The sequence below is a fragment of the Corvus kubaryi genome, unplaced genomic scaffold (genome assembly GCF_017639235.1).
Source record: "Corvus kubaryi isolate FWS band 111438036 unplaced genomic scaffold, C.kubaryi_AGA036_p1.0 split1-37296, whole genome shotgun sequence".
NCBI classification, from domain to species: Eukaryota; Metazoa; Chordata; class Aves; order Passeriformes; family Corvidae; genus Corvus; species Corvus kubaryi.
In genome coordinates, this window is record NW_024582075.1 from 10330792 (window position 1) to 10346125 (window position 15334).

Below are 15334 nucleotides of genomic sequence, written 5' to 3' on the forward strand. Positions count from 1 at the left end.
GAGAATAAAGGGATGTAACAATCTTCTCTGCACCATTGGTGGTTAGAAGCATCCCTGACACTCAGTCAGTGATCATGACAAAAGCAAACCTACAGGAATACCAGAGTTTCAGGAGTTTTAGTTCTGTTTATTCTCAAGCCAGTGAAACAGTTTGGTTTTCTGATCAATTTCAGAATTTGACCACAATCTAGGAAAATGCTTAATAAACTAGCAAGCATGGGATCCAGAGCTACTGCTGAAGTTTAGTAATACTCACATGAAAATTCACCAGAGACTGACAACTTACCACCATACATCTGCATTTTTATTTTATTCACCTTTTTCCATATTCACAGCTTTGTCAGAGATTAATGAAAGTCACCCAGTTCCTACTTTACCTCTTTTCATAAAAATACTGCATATGCCAATTAAAAAGAAACTGCAAAAAAAAGAGCTTATTCCAATTTCCTTTCCTTCCTTGAGATGGTCTTGATAACCCATCTGTGCTGGGAAGTACTCCACCTGTGAGCAGATGCCTCCCTGGCTTGTGCTGTATTTGCTTGTGTGCCTTAAACTGGAAGTTCCTTGCCAGCAGGTCTGCTAACCACTTATTGTACTACTTTTACTGGAGACAGCTGTATTTACACTAATAGCACTACTCGTTCGGTATTGTTCTGTGTCAGAAAGAAAGAAATGTGCTGTGAAACTGCCCAACAGCCCACTACAATGTGAGCCTTCTAATATGACTTTTCAGCAGTCAAATTGCAGCAATCATGCTCATGCAATGGTGGCTGTGAACAGAAGTTATGACACCAGCAATGGTAATGACAGTATCTCAGGTTATTTTTTTTCTTTTGCTATAACAGAAAGCAGTAGAAATTAATTTGGCAGTTTCTTATTGAGCATTTTCTGTTTCAATTATCCTCACAGTTTACTCAGGCAGAGTAATGCTATAACTGCACTGCTTTGCTCAACACATGATTTAGCTTAGTGATTAGAAAACAGGGAGAAAATCACAAGGGACTAAGTCCTGTGATTGTTGGAGTCAAAGAAACAAACCCCATTGATTTTAATGGAAAAAGATAAAGCTTGTAGAATGTAACCCACAGTGCTAAACCAAATTGATTAATACTAGATGTTAGATATTTTGCCTTTTATACCTCAGTATTATTATCAGCAATGTGACAGGGGAAGATGTCAAGCCCTTCACTTTGATGGTAAAGTTTTTTTGACATGATTAGGACTTCTTACTATGATCTGTATGATATTCCAGTAGTTTGGTTATAGCTTTGATCGTCCATCATCTAAAGAGACATTATACCTTATTTCACTATGTTTCCTGTGGCACACAGGAAAAGGAACAGCAAACCTGAGATGACAAGAGAGTCTTAACAGAGATATTATCCAATGTTTAAATAAAACAAATAATGAAATACAACATTTAAAATAATGGAACCATTCTGTTTCAAAGAATGAAGCAGATTCCTGTGGGACATACCCAAAGCATATATTCCATGTGGGTAAAGAACATAGCTGTTTACAAAACAGATTAAAATTATTACAGCAGTCAACTAATCAGATCTCCCAGTAGATAACAATTTTACTCTGTGATAACTACATTACACCCTTAATTACAGAGCCACAGTAGACAATCCAATGTAATTGCAAAACACCTTGCAGTAGCAAGACACCTCTCTCTTGACACCAACTAAGAAAGCTATGATAGTCACTTACTGTTGTATAAATCTGATAAGAATAGTACTTGATGATTCCCAACAAGTTATTTAACCTTTGGATGGTGACTGCCTGATTTAGACAACAGGACATATCCTCTGCAAGGAAAAATGATAGCTGTGCATCATGTTCTTGGAATAGACTATAAACTGAAAGGATTTAAAATCTTTTACAGACTGCAGATCAACTGTATTATCTTTCCATAAATCCTGACATGTTCCATCTGTTTCCATCATGCCACGGAGGCTCTTGATGACCACACAGTTGCTGATAATACATCGGTACTACTTGAGAAACACACTTTGCTACAACTGTACACATTCCCTTCTGTTAATCAAGGCTTGCCTGCAGAAGGTACGAGCCTACATCCCTTGTGTGACTCGAAGACATGAACACTTTCTGCTTGTCTTTTTAACAATGAAAGCCCCATGTCTTCAGACGCAATAACAGCTTGGGCCCAATGTCACACTGATCTGCCTTTTTTGAAGCTTTGCCTGCTGCCCTCTAGAACTGGGGTTTGGGCTATTGAGCATCCCCTCTTTCAGCTTCTAATCCAGGCTACTGCCTGTGTTCCCCAGCAGGTAGGTGCTGTTTTAAAAATACTGTGTACATGTAGTCACAGTTTCACATGCTTCCCTGACAGCCTTCTTGATCCCAGCAAGAACAATCCTCTGAGCACACACAAGAGTGGCATCCTAATTTCTCCCTTGCCTCATTTCTCCTGCTCACTTCTCTAATTCTAAAACAGAAGTGTTGTGAGGATTTTGCGTAGCCTATGCATCCTAGGGGAGCAGCTGCTGTTCTCCTTGTGGGTCTTCTGTGCACACAGAATATCCTGTGCTGCTTACTCCTACAATTACCTGAACAAATTTCATTCCTAAATACTCAGGAACACATGGACAAAAAAACTCCAAAGCAGCAAACAAACAACTCCCTCCAAAAAAACCTCCCAAACCCCTGCTCATTTCAGGCACCCAAGCACTGCAAAATGAACTGTATCACTGCTTTGAAAATTTCAGCCCTTCTCTCTTGTAAACATCTGCAACACCAACACAATTAAAAGATTGACTCCCAGTAACAAAAAGCAGTTTCAGTGTGCTAAAGGGAGAGCTGCTCATAAGAGCTGCTCACGGCAACTGGAAATCTGCCACCTCCTATAAAGCCCGGAGGTGGGACAGGGAGGGAGGAGCGGTGATGGGACTCTCCAGAAGCAGCACCACCGGGGAACATCTGTGCAGGGCCATGACACTTGCAGCCGCACGTCTAATGGTCTCACTGTCCATGGAACTCTGCGTTAGACAAGCCTACAGGATCACTTCTCTTCATATCCCAGCTGATGGGATTATTATAGGGACCGTGGTAATAATCCTGCTGTGTTTTGACTTTAAATTGGAATTTTAAGGAGCACATTTAGAAATTCAGAAGTTCACACCTTACCACACAGAATTTAGCTTGATGGCCGCATAAGAAGTCCCTCTGTGTTCAGATAGCCAGACTACATGACTATTTCAGAAATATTCCCTCCAAACAGGTGAATACTTCAAAATTATCCAAAATAATGTCACTCTACCACTCTACCATCCCAACCTTTGCTGATTAGTTGTGCCTGATAACTGGGATAATAGTCTACTGCTGTTCCAGAAGACACAAGGTTATGGTTATATTGAGAATAAAAGTGGATTTTTTCCTCTGCTCATTTCCCTGATATGCTTACTTTTTGTGTTGGGAAAATGATGATCTCCTCTCTGCCAAAGCTTTGCTGTCCAGTAAAGCTGCCAGCCTCCTTTGTGATATTCAGTTCCCTACTCATTAATATTTGAAAATTGTGGGATTTATTGGAAAATGAGTTAAACAAAACTTTTCAGGAACACTATCTACTCTATGCCAATTACACCTGCAGAGCATATGGGAAATGTAATGTGGCATTGGCTACTTTGAATATTTTATCTGAGAGTGGAGAGGAGAGAAATATAAACTTTGAGTATCCCAAAGCTTCATAAATATTTTTGGTTTTCCCAAAACAGGTAGATTTCTCCAGGTACTCCCATACACCTATGCAAAGAAGGGTTTAAAGGCCACCTCAACCAAATCACAGAATCACAGAATCAGCTAGGTTGGAAAAGAACTTGGAGATCATCAGGTCCAACCTATGAAATGTGTACTCTTTGTAGTCTTCTTACATGCAGCTTAATGACCCCACAAGAAGAAACAGAGAAGAAAAAACCTAGAAGTTACAGCCCAGAGTTATTACCTTGGATACCAAAATACTGTGTTTTATAAGAGGTATCAATAAAATGATGATAATTTTAGCCTCTTTTCATCCCTTTCACATGCCTCTCCAAATTATGAACCTGAGGTTATGTGTTTTTCTCAATGTATAGCAGAGAAATTCCATTATGATTCAAAACTCATCAGTTTGAGATGAGTTTATTTTGTTTATACCGGTAAGCAGAAGGAAAAAGAAGTTTTTGATGTTCTGTCCTCTGATGCAAGATATAACCTCCCTTTACTTTACTGGGAGTGCCATGAGTTTATCAAACCGTAAAATCTGACCTTTGCCTTTCTGAAGAATCAATCTCAGAGTCCATTGTTTTGCCTTGTGTACATGCTCTCCCCTGGAGAGTCTGTATGATACTATAATATGACATTGTTTTATATATCTGAAAACAGGACTTAGGGTCACACACACATGACACTATGAACACCTGCCACTTAATAACAACCCATTGTTCATTTGGGAAAAAAACGGAAAAAAAAAATACATGAAACTATGGAAAAATATTTCCCACATCCTTCAAAGAGTTTAGCAAAAAACCAGGTATTTTAACTGGATTTGAATTTTGTCCAGGTTTTAAAAGGAGAGCAGCTCCTTGAGTTGGGGATTCCTTTGCTGTTAAAATGCAGTTGGAATGAAACTGTCCCTGTATGAGGGAGGACATAGCATCAGTACTATTGCAATTATGGCTAATTATATAATCATACAGCTCTTACATGCAGACAAGTCTTATACTGAGTCAAAGTACAAGTTTACGTGTACAAGATGAGAGGGTTCGAGCCCTTAATCAGATTACTGGCAGCAATTATTCAAGCCTTCCTTATTCCTTTTCAATTTTTAAATTTATTTGCAACTCTAGCTACTGCGTTTGTCGTATGTGACGTCTAGGCATTCAGAAATAAAGGGGTTTTTTCATTTGTCATGTTAATTTGAACTTAAGAGTATCTGCCAAGTAGCAGAGATATGAAGAAGAGGGCTGAAATAGTCCCAGCTTCTCTGCAGTTAGGGAGTTATGGGATAGTTAATTACATTATGCTATCAATAGCAAGAACAACAGTACACTGTTTCTGCATTTTGTTTTTCCTATCCTACCCTTCTTTCTCCTTCTGTCTCCCAATCTTTTCTTCTACTTCCATTTTCACTTTTCCTACCGCTATTTTTTCTCTTATTTACCTAATCTCCCTTGTTAAATTCCCTTTTTTTAATAACACAGTTCTGTCTAATATTTACAGCCAGTACTATATAATGTGGGTTAATAAGGCAACAGGATAAAACTGAAACAAGACAGATGGCTACTTTCACTCTATTTTAAATAACTAGTTATGAAAAACTCTTCAATTTTCAAATTCTTTCTATAAGATAAAGAAGCAATTAGAAAAAATGTGTACAGAGTTTAAAATGTGCCTAAGGGAGTTGCTTTTCAAAGGATTTGCCATATGTTGAGTGCACTTTAGAAGTGGTCCAGGGGCCAGATTTCACATATGACTCACAGATAGGTGATGGGAGCCTATGACAGAGAACAGGGCTTCTTAAGGAATAGATGGGTGGCCTGAGCTCACTTCTTTAGGCCGTTTAAAGGCATGAATGGCTACCTCAAGTCAGACAGTGAAGAAAGGATGTAGCCCATCTCTCTTCCCAAAAGACTTTTTAGGCAATTTGTGAAGATGAGGACTTGGGCAAAAGTAAACCTGTTAGGAGGGAGATTGATGAGGAGATTAGACAAAGAGCCTTTTTTAGTGGTTGGGACACTGCATGTGACCTCACTGCAAAGGTGATTTGTTCTTTACAAATTCCTTTAAAAAGTGACAGTGCATTTAGCCTGAAGAGAAACTGAAGTTCTGCAAGAACAGTTGCTGCAGCTAGTAAGTTCTTAACGTGTTTCCTGCTTCTGTGCTTTATCACTTCTGCACTGACAGAGCCAATATGGGGATGATGCTGTTTCTAACCTTTCTAACTATTCTTACATGACATTTGTGCACTCTGAGTGCCCACATAAAGGCTCTTTCCTGAAAGTGACTACTGATGAATTATTTAGAAAGAACAATTGCAAGCATTATTCTGGTCCTTCAGTTGTGCAGCCTAAGCCTTATTAGCTGTTGTTTAATTAAAAATAATTTTGCACAGGCTAAAGACTATGGCACTGTTTGCATACACTCTCAGGGTTTTCTCAGTGTTAAATCCATGTGTGCAAACTGCTTCATGTTTGTGTATATGGTCTCTCCTTACCTTGATTTTAAAAAGAGACTCTCCCCACATACACACATCCCTTTTCATGTGGAATTCTCTTGACCTCTTCCCTCTTAACACCAACGGTCAGAAATCTTGGAAATGAGGTCATGGGTTCAGCAATGGGATTTAATTTCTTTCTGGCCCAGTAGTTCAAAAGCATCCCTAAATAAGTAACAGCTTTTTATTACTATGTGACTGGATGCTAGTTGTGCTTATTCTGATTCTTCTTATTATGATGCTGAATGACAACTCCTAGTCCTTTGTTCAGTTTAAATGATCAATTCACTACTCAGAAGAATTAAATCCTCCAGGGTGATACCTCTGTGGCAGGGGTATACGGGTACACAGTACTCTGACTACTTAGCATGTCATTTTTACCTGAATAAATAGAAAATTCTACTTCTGGCTGTGTAAAGTCAGTAGGTACATTTAGTTCCAGACATCAAATAATAACAATTTAGATTCACCATTTTTTTCTGAAATGTCATTGAATGGAAACTTGCTGAAGGATTAAACAGCAATCTTGTAAGTTTAGCTCTCAGTGTTATTTGATAACAAATATGATCACAGAAGAGGATTGGGGGATGGAGGAAAATGAATGTATAAATTAGAGTAATCATGCTCTTATTTCTTCATTCAAGACTTTCAGCAGTGAAAAATAAAATAATAAAAAATTGTAATAAGGATATATGTTTGATTTTACATTTGAGTCTCTAGTTTGCCTTAAAGAGACAAAAAACCCCTTGGGCAACATACTCAGCTACTAACAAAAAAATCCAGATCAAAATTATCATAACTTATACTTGCTATATTTATATTATGGGTTTGGTATTTTCACAGAACTACATGTTCTTTTGGGTTTGATCCCACCAAAATAATTGAAGATTTTGCTATCAGTTTTAACAATGGAAGGATCAAATCCTTAGTGGCCTGAAAAATCCACCAGGAGAAAAATAAACTTTTCAATCCCTCCAGATCTTTATTTTTAAAAGTTATTTCTGTCTTGCAGTAAATGCTGTTGCACATAAGATTGCTCCAGTCATAAGCCCTTAGACATCTGCTAAAAAACTTGAAACACACTGATTTTATTGAGCCAGACTCTCAATGAATTTGTCAGTATGCCAAATGGGAGCTGTCACCAAAAGCATTCTACCCACCAAACTGCTGACTCAAATGTGTCAGATTGCACTGTGGGTATGATAAAATAATGTTTTCGTTTAACATGGTGATGCAATTCAAACGTGGTTTGAAAAAGGGGATTTTACAAATTATTATAGTAATTTCACAGTGATTGTGAAAATAAAATCACAGAATGGGTCAAGTTGGAAGGAACCACAGGGGGTCATCTGGTCCAACCTCCCTGCTCAAGCAGGCTCATCCCAGAGCACATGGCACAGGATTGTGTCCAGGCAGTTCTTGAAGTTCTCCCAGTGAGGGAGGCTCTACAACCTCTCTGTTCCAGTGCTTGGTCAGCTGCACAGTAAAGAATTTCCTCCTCATGTTCAGGTGGAACTTCCTGTGCATCAGTTTGTGCCCGTGACCTTTTGTGCTATTGCTCGGCACCACCGAGCAGAGCCTGGATCCATCCACTGACACCCTCCCTTCAGACAATCACAGACACTCATGAGGTCCCCTCTCAGCCATCTCTGCTCAAAGCTGAACAGGCCCAGCTCCCACAGCCTTTTCTCCTAAGAGAGATGCTCCAGCCCCTTCATCATCTTTGTCACTCTCCACTGGGCCTGCTCCAGCAGGTCTGTGTCTCTCTGGTCCTGAGGAGCCCAGAACTGGACACAGCACTGCAGATGTGCCTCACCAGGGCTGAGTACAGGGGCAGCATCACCTCCCTCCACCTGCTGGCAGTGCTCTTCCTAATGCACCCCAGGACACCACTGGCCTTCTTGGCCACCAGCACACACTGCTGGCTCATGGACAGCTTGCTGCCCACCAAAAACTAATAAAGAGTTCAAGGAAACAATCCAAAGCACTTAAGATGCTGCTTACTTCAGCAATTACTTTTGATATGCAAAATGATCATGAAGAAAAAAGGTTGTACCAACATTCTGATCGTATTTTTTTAATCTTCAGTTGAGTGTTTACAGTAAAATTTTATTGACTTCCTGTGCTAATGGACTATCATTTAATTTACTTACACCAAGGAATGACTAGACTTCATCAAATAAACTTCCTAAACATGGCTGGGGTTTTTTTTTTGCCGGGGGGGGGAGGAGGGGGGGGAATACTAACAAGTTTAATATTTACTACCTAGATTCACAGTGGGAGAAATTGCATGATAACAGATAGTTTATATAGCATATTTTTGACCTTTTCATTTTATAGGAATGAATATCAGCTTATTGACTGCCAAACATGAAACCATCATAGCAACATGGGCATATACCGTAAGAAACATAAATTTTAATGACAATTTGGCATAATCTGAAAATATCTCCTAAGAAACTGATGGTCTGAAATACACTGTAGCAAATTTGTAGATGACAAATAAGACTAGATTCCTGTTGCCTTTGGAACTACAGAACTGAGAGGAAAATGTGTCATTCCATCTCTGAAAAAACCAAACAAACCAGACTTAGTGTTTAAATAGTTAGCAATTTCAGGGGAAGTAAATTTGGAATTTCAGTCTATAGGAGAACTGATCTGAAAGAAGTGAACTAACTTACAACTTCAGAACATCCCCCCCATCAACACCACATCCTGTTTTTCATTGCCTAGCAAGTATCTTTCAGCTAACAAACTGATAATCACTTACAGACTTAAAGAGTTCATTTAAAGTAATCAGTTCTTCTAGGGATTTCACCTGGGACAGTTGGATATGCAAATTATTAATTAGAACACCACAAGAGGAACACATCTGTTGTTAGGTATGTTAGCTGCTACTGCTCTATCTAATGTTTCTCATTATTAGAAGGTTAAACACCTCAAAAGTTCTCTACAGATCTGGGGACATGATCAACAATGCTGATGAATCAAACCTAAGGTTAACTACATCCCAGAAGTTTAAATGATCAGTTTGGATTCATTGTCCTGTTTTCATGAACACCAAATCAGAGGAAGATGATGACCTACAACCCAAACAAATAAACAAACAATTTTGAGATCTTTTTATACACACACACATATATATGATACTACAGATTCAGCAATCCTATGTATGGAAAGCTGCACAGTGTTGAGCTTTGGGTTATGTTTCACTGCAGGGTCTCCTTGTGTCTGGGAAAAACAGGCATGCTGCATCACTGCTACTTTACTTTGCAGCTGACCAAGCAAGGAAGTTCTCTTTTTGCATGAATTCATATTTTACACAGTGCCAAGCATTTAGCAGCAGAAATTTTTAGACAGGTTTTGTAGATCGTTTCTTAAGTGGAAGCTGACAAACCCTTTTCAATAGTGAAAGTAATATGCATTTGGGCTTCTGCTTATTTATATCACTTTGAGAGAGAAAGTGAAATGCTGACAGGAACTGTTTCCAAGTACAAAGTTCAAAGAAGAGAGTCACCATGAAGAGGTCCTTGGATATTTTCCACTTAGTCATTGATCACTGCTCCACCCACATAGTCAACATGGTTTATTAAGTGAAATAAATAAACTTGCACAGCTTTAACCTAACAGAGAACTGAATATTTTGCAGAAGAAAAGTGGAACAGGTTGACCAGAGAGGTTGTGGAGTCTCCTGCAGTGGAGATATTCCAGAACTGCCTGGACACAATCCTGTGCCATGTGCTCTAGGATGACCCTGCTTGAGCAGGGAAGTCAGACCAGACATCTCCCTGTGGTCCCTTCCAACATGACCCATTCTGTGGCTCTGTGGAAAGGCAAAAGGTACATGAATCCATAACATTTAACTTTGAGAGACTATATTTCTACAAGTCAAAACAAAACCTGAAATACCTTGTAACTGTTTACCATTAAAAACAGCACTCAAGGAAAACTTTGGAGAATACCAGAATCAGCTGAAAAATTAATGAGCATTAAGAATAGAAAAAGAATCAAAACGTAAATAATTGCAAAACCTGAAATATTTATGATAAGTACGGAAAAAACCCAGTGATATAAGTTTTTAAAGGTTTTATGTACATCTTCTGAAGTATTTCAATACTGATAATGAATTCTTCAGTATTCTGTATGTGGGAGTGGTAGTGTGGTTTAGTTTTTAAAGACTTTTCTTCTGTTTGCAACAATTACAAAGATTAATCCATTTTCTACTTCATAAAAGCACTTACAGTTTAAGAGAGAAACTTTAAGAGTCTACTGGCACATATGATGAAAAGCCCAATACTATCTCAAACTCACTCAACACAGGTAATATATTCAAGATTTTGGTTATTTATCAAAGAAAGTGAGACAGCTATGAGACCTGTACTTACATATAATCTAGAATTCAAGTGTCCTTCTCCCCATGCTTATGCACTATAGGAATCTGACTTCACCCCACCAAAAAAAGTATTTTTGGAACTAGTCATGTAGAAAAGCTCTTTTGTGAATTCAGGCTTTAGCAAAGTAGTAGTAGCTCAGGAGCAAAGTTTGGATTGATATTGATTATGCAGCATTACTATAGTTAATAATATTGGCTGTTTTATCATAATGACAATCATATTCGTCCTAAACGATCATAAATATTGTATGATGTATTCCTGCAGTCCCATGCCTGGGGCTAGTGCCTATTTCTGTGAGAAGTCCACAGTGAGTTAGGGGGGCTGTATAAACAAATGGGAAATCAACCTTCTAGATGACTGAAAGTCATCATATGTTAGTACAAAGCAGAAAATGGCCCTTTCTTTGCTAACAGAACTCAATGACAGTTAGTCACTTTCTTAGAAAAGAGTTTCTGCAGTAAAAATAACCTGGCTCTGAGGTATGCATGGATACCTTAATTCTCATTTGGCTGAGAATTTACACGTACTTACAGGATATACTGATTTGGAAGGTGAAAATGTTAGCAAAAAGACATTACCTACTATAACTAAGCCAGTAGCAAGTGAGAATGCACTATTATTTTAGTTCTGTCTAGCTGAAGAAAGTCTAACACCTTGAACATACCTACTGGTCAAAGAAACAGGGGTTTTGTTCCTTACAGATTTCTTAAAAATCTTTATCTCTTGCTGTCTTGGTTGCTCTTTTCTCGTGATGGTATAATTCACTCCGAATGAAGACAGGTTTTCTTTAAATGTATGAAGAACTCAAATGAAGTTTGGAAAGTAAGAGCACTAAGAAAGTGAGCCTAGAGTAATTTTTTTTCAATAAATGGAGCAGGTTTCTTAATAGCCAGGTGATTTTAGGTGAAGGGCATCCAATTTTTAGACATGCAGACCTATTCACTATTAATTTTTCCTAGCCACTTCTTCAAATTCATCTTCAATTTTATGCTAGAGAGATGAATTGCAGTCATGACTGTAAAAGAAACAAGATTTGAACCTTTATCTGCATTTCAATATTTCTTTTCTCTAAAAGTTGTTCATAAATAACATCTGAATACCAAGAAACAGTGATAACACAGAAAAGCTCAGCAGAACTGTTCAGTCAAAAATGATACCATTATCTACAGCAAAACAAATGGGCTAAAGATAAAAAATTCTTCTGACAAAATCTAAACATAATCTAACATTCTAACATAATCATATTCCAGTGTTTCCAGGAGACATCCCAATCAGAAATATGATAAAAGCTAGCAATTATGTCATGTGAGCAAATCAGGAACATATATTCAAAATTTTATCCTTAGTTCTTTGAAGACTTTTGTATAGAGACCCATTTTCAGCATCTTTGCCCCATTACCTTTGACAGTCTTCTGTTCAGACATCAAGTGCTGAATGCACAGAGATCACCAAGTAATAGAACAGTAGCAAAAACTTTTGAAGCATCATTATAGTTGTCTCAGTTATTAAAGGTTTTCCAGATATACAGTTTCAATAGATGGAGTCAAAAGAAGATTCAGACACTCTGAAACAAATTCTCCTGAATATGCTGGATTTTAGTCAGACGAAGAAAAGGAATTCTGAACTCTTACAAACTTGTTTCATGTCCCTCTGGTTTTGTTTGTTCTGCTATCGTTATTATTATTTTCTTTCTTTTGTGACTGGAAACAATCACTAACACATTTTTTAGCATTTTCCACAGACTTAGAAGCAGTAGCTTGTTAACTACAGAACATTTGCTTGATTGCTCACAAAGCCTAATGCAGCATCTCATGCAGTGTTAGCAAGTACAGTATGCCTAATTATCATGATTTACAGAGAGCACTGGAAGACACTGCATTTGGAGCCCTACCTGTGTAGGATCACCCTTTCTCTGGCCAGTTAAGTCGTGTCTGTGACTCTATTGTATCTGGTACCTGAGTTCCCTTCAGGGTATTTGCACAGCACCGTGCTGTGCCACAGAGACAGGAGGTAACCTTAGCACAGGAATACAATGTACCTACCTCTCCAATATGATGATGTGATACAACAATAGAAAGAGAAATACACTGCAACCCTGTTTCTGTGCAGTTATAAAGGAATGTGTCTGGAAGAAAAAATCCATGTGGGCTTGGTCTCTACCTCTATCCAGAAGAGGATATGTCTCATGATATAGAACTTCTGTTTAGCTAGGGAATAAAGCAATATTTTCTAGTCCTGGTACTAGCTGATAGAGACCCACACTTTGAAAATATTTCTGAAATAATTCAATAGAACTTGCATGTAATTGCAAAAGAAATTTTGTGTTTTGAAATAGTAAGAGATCTTACTGGTCCCTGAGCAATCCACTTCTGAATACTCTTAGAAATGGAATCTTCTTCCCCTCTGCTATATATGTGAGTACAGCTTTACACCCATGTACACCTCAAGAGCAGGATTTTATCAGTAAGATGTTACCAACACCTATTGAAAACGCACTGCATCTCATGGTTAAGTTCTCTGACATGAATCCTGAGTACACTTTTATTATGGTATCCTGCAGTGGTAGGTAGGAGAGAAGAGATCCAACAGGCAGGAATTGTGCAGCAGGATTGATCTATTTAATTATTCTACAAACTCCTTTATAGACTTTTTTCTTCATAGTCTAATTGGTCAAAGGATCAGCCACCCCTTGGGGGTGATTGGCTAAAATCCTAAAACATCCATTGTCAAAATATTTTTCTACTGTACCATGAACAAAGCTCTGCAAGGTCGCAGGTGTTCATAGTCTATAGAACTCTGCTAATACCTTCTGTGAGAGAGAAAAGTATCCCACGGGACTGGAAAGAAGCAAGAGAAATTCTTGCTAGCTGTATTTTTGTATCTACACACTTTAATCTAAGGATAAAATACTCTTTAAATAGAAAAACATGAAGTAGCCCTGAGAGACTAGAAACAAGTAATTCACTATCAGAGGGGGCAGAATCCCAAGCATGGGAGAAAGTATCTCTCTACATGGAAGATGTTCCAGTGGCATTAGATTTCCCTGAAAGACAGTCTTGCTCTGCCAGGTGGTAAACTGGGAGTTTTATATTTTGTTTTTGGAGAAACTTGAAGCATGCACTCAGACCAAAGTGTACTTCAATTCAGTGTCTCAAAGAGAAAACACAGCTTTGAGAAGGAGAAAGCCACAGAAACCAGACAAAGTCTTCAGGGTGCATGCTACAGGCCAATACCTGCTTTTATTTGTTTGTTTGTGTTGTGTCTTTATACCTTTTGTAGAACTTAAAGATGCAAACATATACTCTAAATTTCATTTTCCAGATTACTTCGGATATGAAGTAGAATTCTTATACTCCAAATAACACAACTTATTGTGAATTAATGACTGTATAATTAGTGAACATGTAAAATCTTTATAAATGCAATCTCACTTTAAATCTGATGTTTTTTAAAAAGGTGAGTTCAAATCATCCTTCTATCTAAAATGATGTTTCTACAGTCATTACACTGTTATTTTAAAGAGTATGGAACTAGAAGACTAGTCAATAAAACATTCAGAAACATTTACTCTAACATTTTACTTATTTCTTCCCCTTCTCTGAACCAGATTGCATCTATATCTGCTAAGCAATAAAATTAGCAGGAAAGGAAAGACTGGTTTAGAATTTCTCCATTACTGTTATTCCATGGGAATTCCTAGAGATTAGATCACTTCAGGTGCATGCCCAAAACTAGGAAACAGAATCAATGTAATCTAGTTTTTGACAGCTAGAAGAGTTCAACACTGCTCAGTTTTCAAGTGAAAATGTGGCAAAATGCAACCAATTAACTGCCAGAACTTTGCATACTTTCTGTTTGGCAGTGCTGGAATTTTAACTCATCCAGATGCTTCTCTCTCTTTCACCTTCTGAAAGTTTTTAAAACTTCTTTTGTCTTACATAGAATTTCCTTTGTGGGCCTGTCTTAGATGATGTAATTTTCTTCAAGAAAACAGGAAATAATGGCAACACTCACACTGGAAGTCCTGTCTGCAAGCTGTTAGCTTGCTTTGCAGCCTCACAGTTAAAAGAACAATCGGAAAAATACAGCTGATTGCAGAACTGTTCATTAAATAGCAAAAATGCGGGGATATGCAGGTGGCTAAAATGATGGAGTCATGGGTGAGGAATCCAGAAATACTGAATCCATTTGTAATCTTAGCTGGACTGAAAGCTGAAGAAGGTGGTTCAGAGAGGAAACAGTTTCCCATCCTGCATGGGTTTCAGAAAAGCACACCTGTTCTGTTTAGAATAATAATGTCAGCAGTACAAGGATGATAATTTTGTTCAAAAGGAAGAGAACAGGATGATAGACTTGTCAGCTTGTAGACAAAGATTGTCTAAATGACTGTGGCCCACAAGTATGAAGAGCTTCTAGAGCAAAACTGAGTGCCTAGTTCTGCTCAGTTATCTACATTGCTTGTGGAGTAAAAAAAAAGTAAATTAAAAAGAAAAGGGGGAGAGGGTAGGACGACAAAAGCAATCAGATATTAGATACCAAAGATTCATGATCATCTGAAAGCAGTCATCAGAAATCCAGGTAATCCAAATCAAATAAGCTGCATTTTCTTAAATCATTCAGGCCTTTTTAAGGCCTTGTGTCCTGCCTTTGTTTTCAGCAAACAAAAAAGCTCAGGCTTAGTGTTGACATTCTGATATAACATAGCTCACAACTCCTTGATAGTATG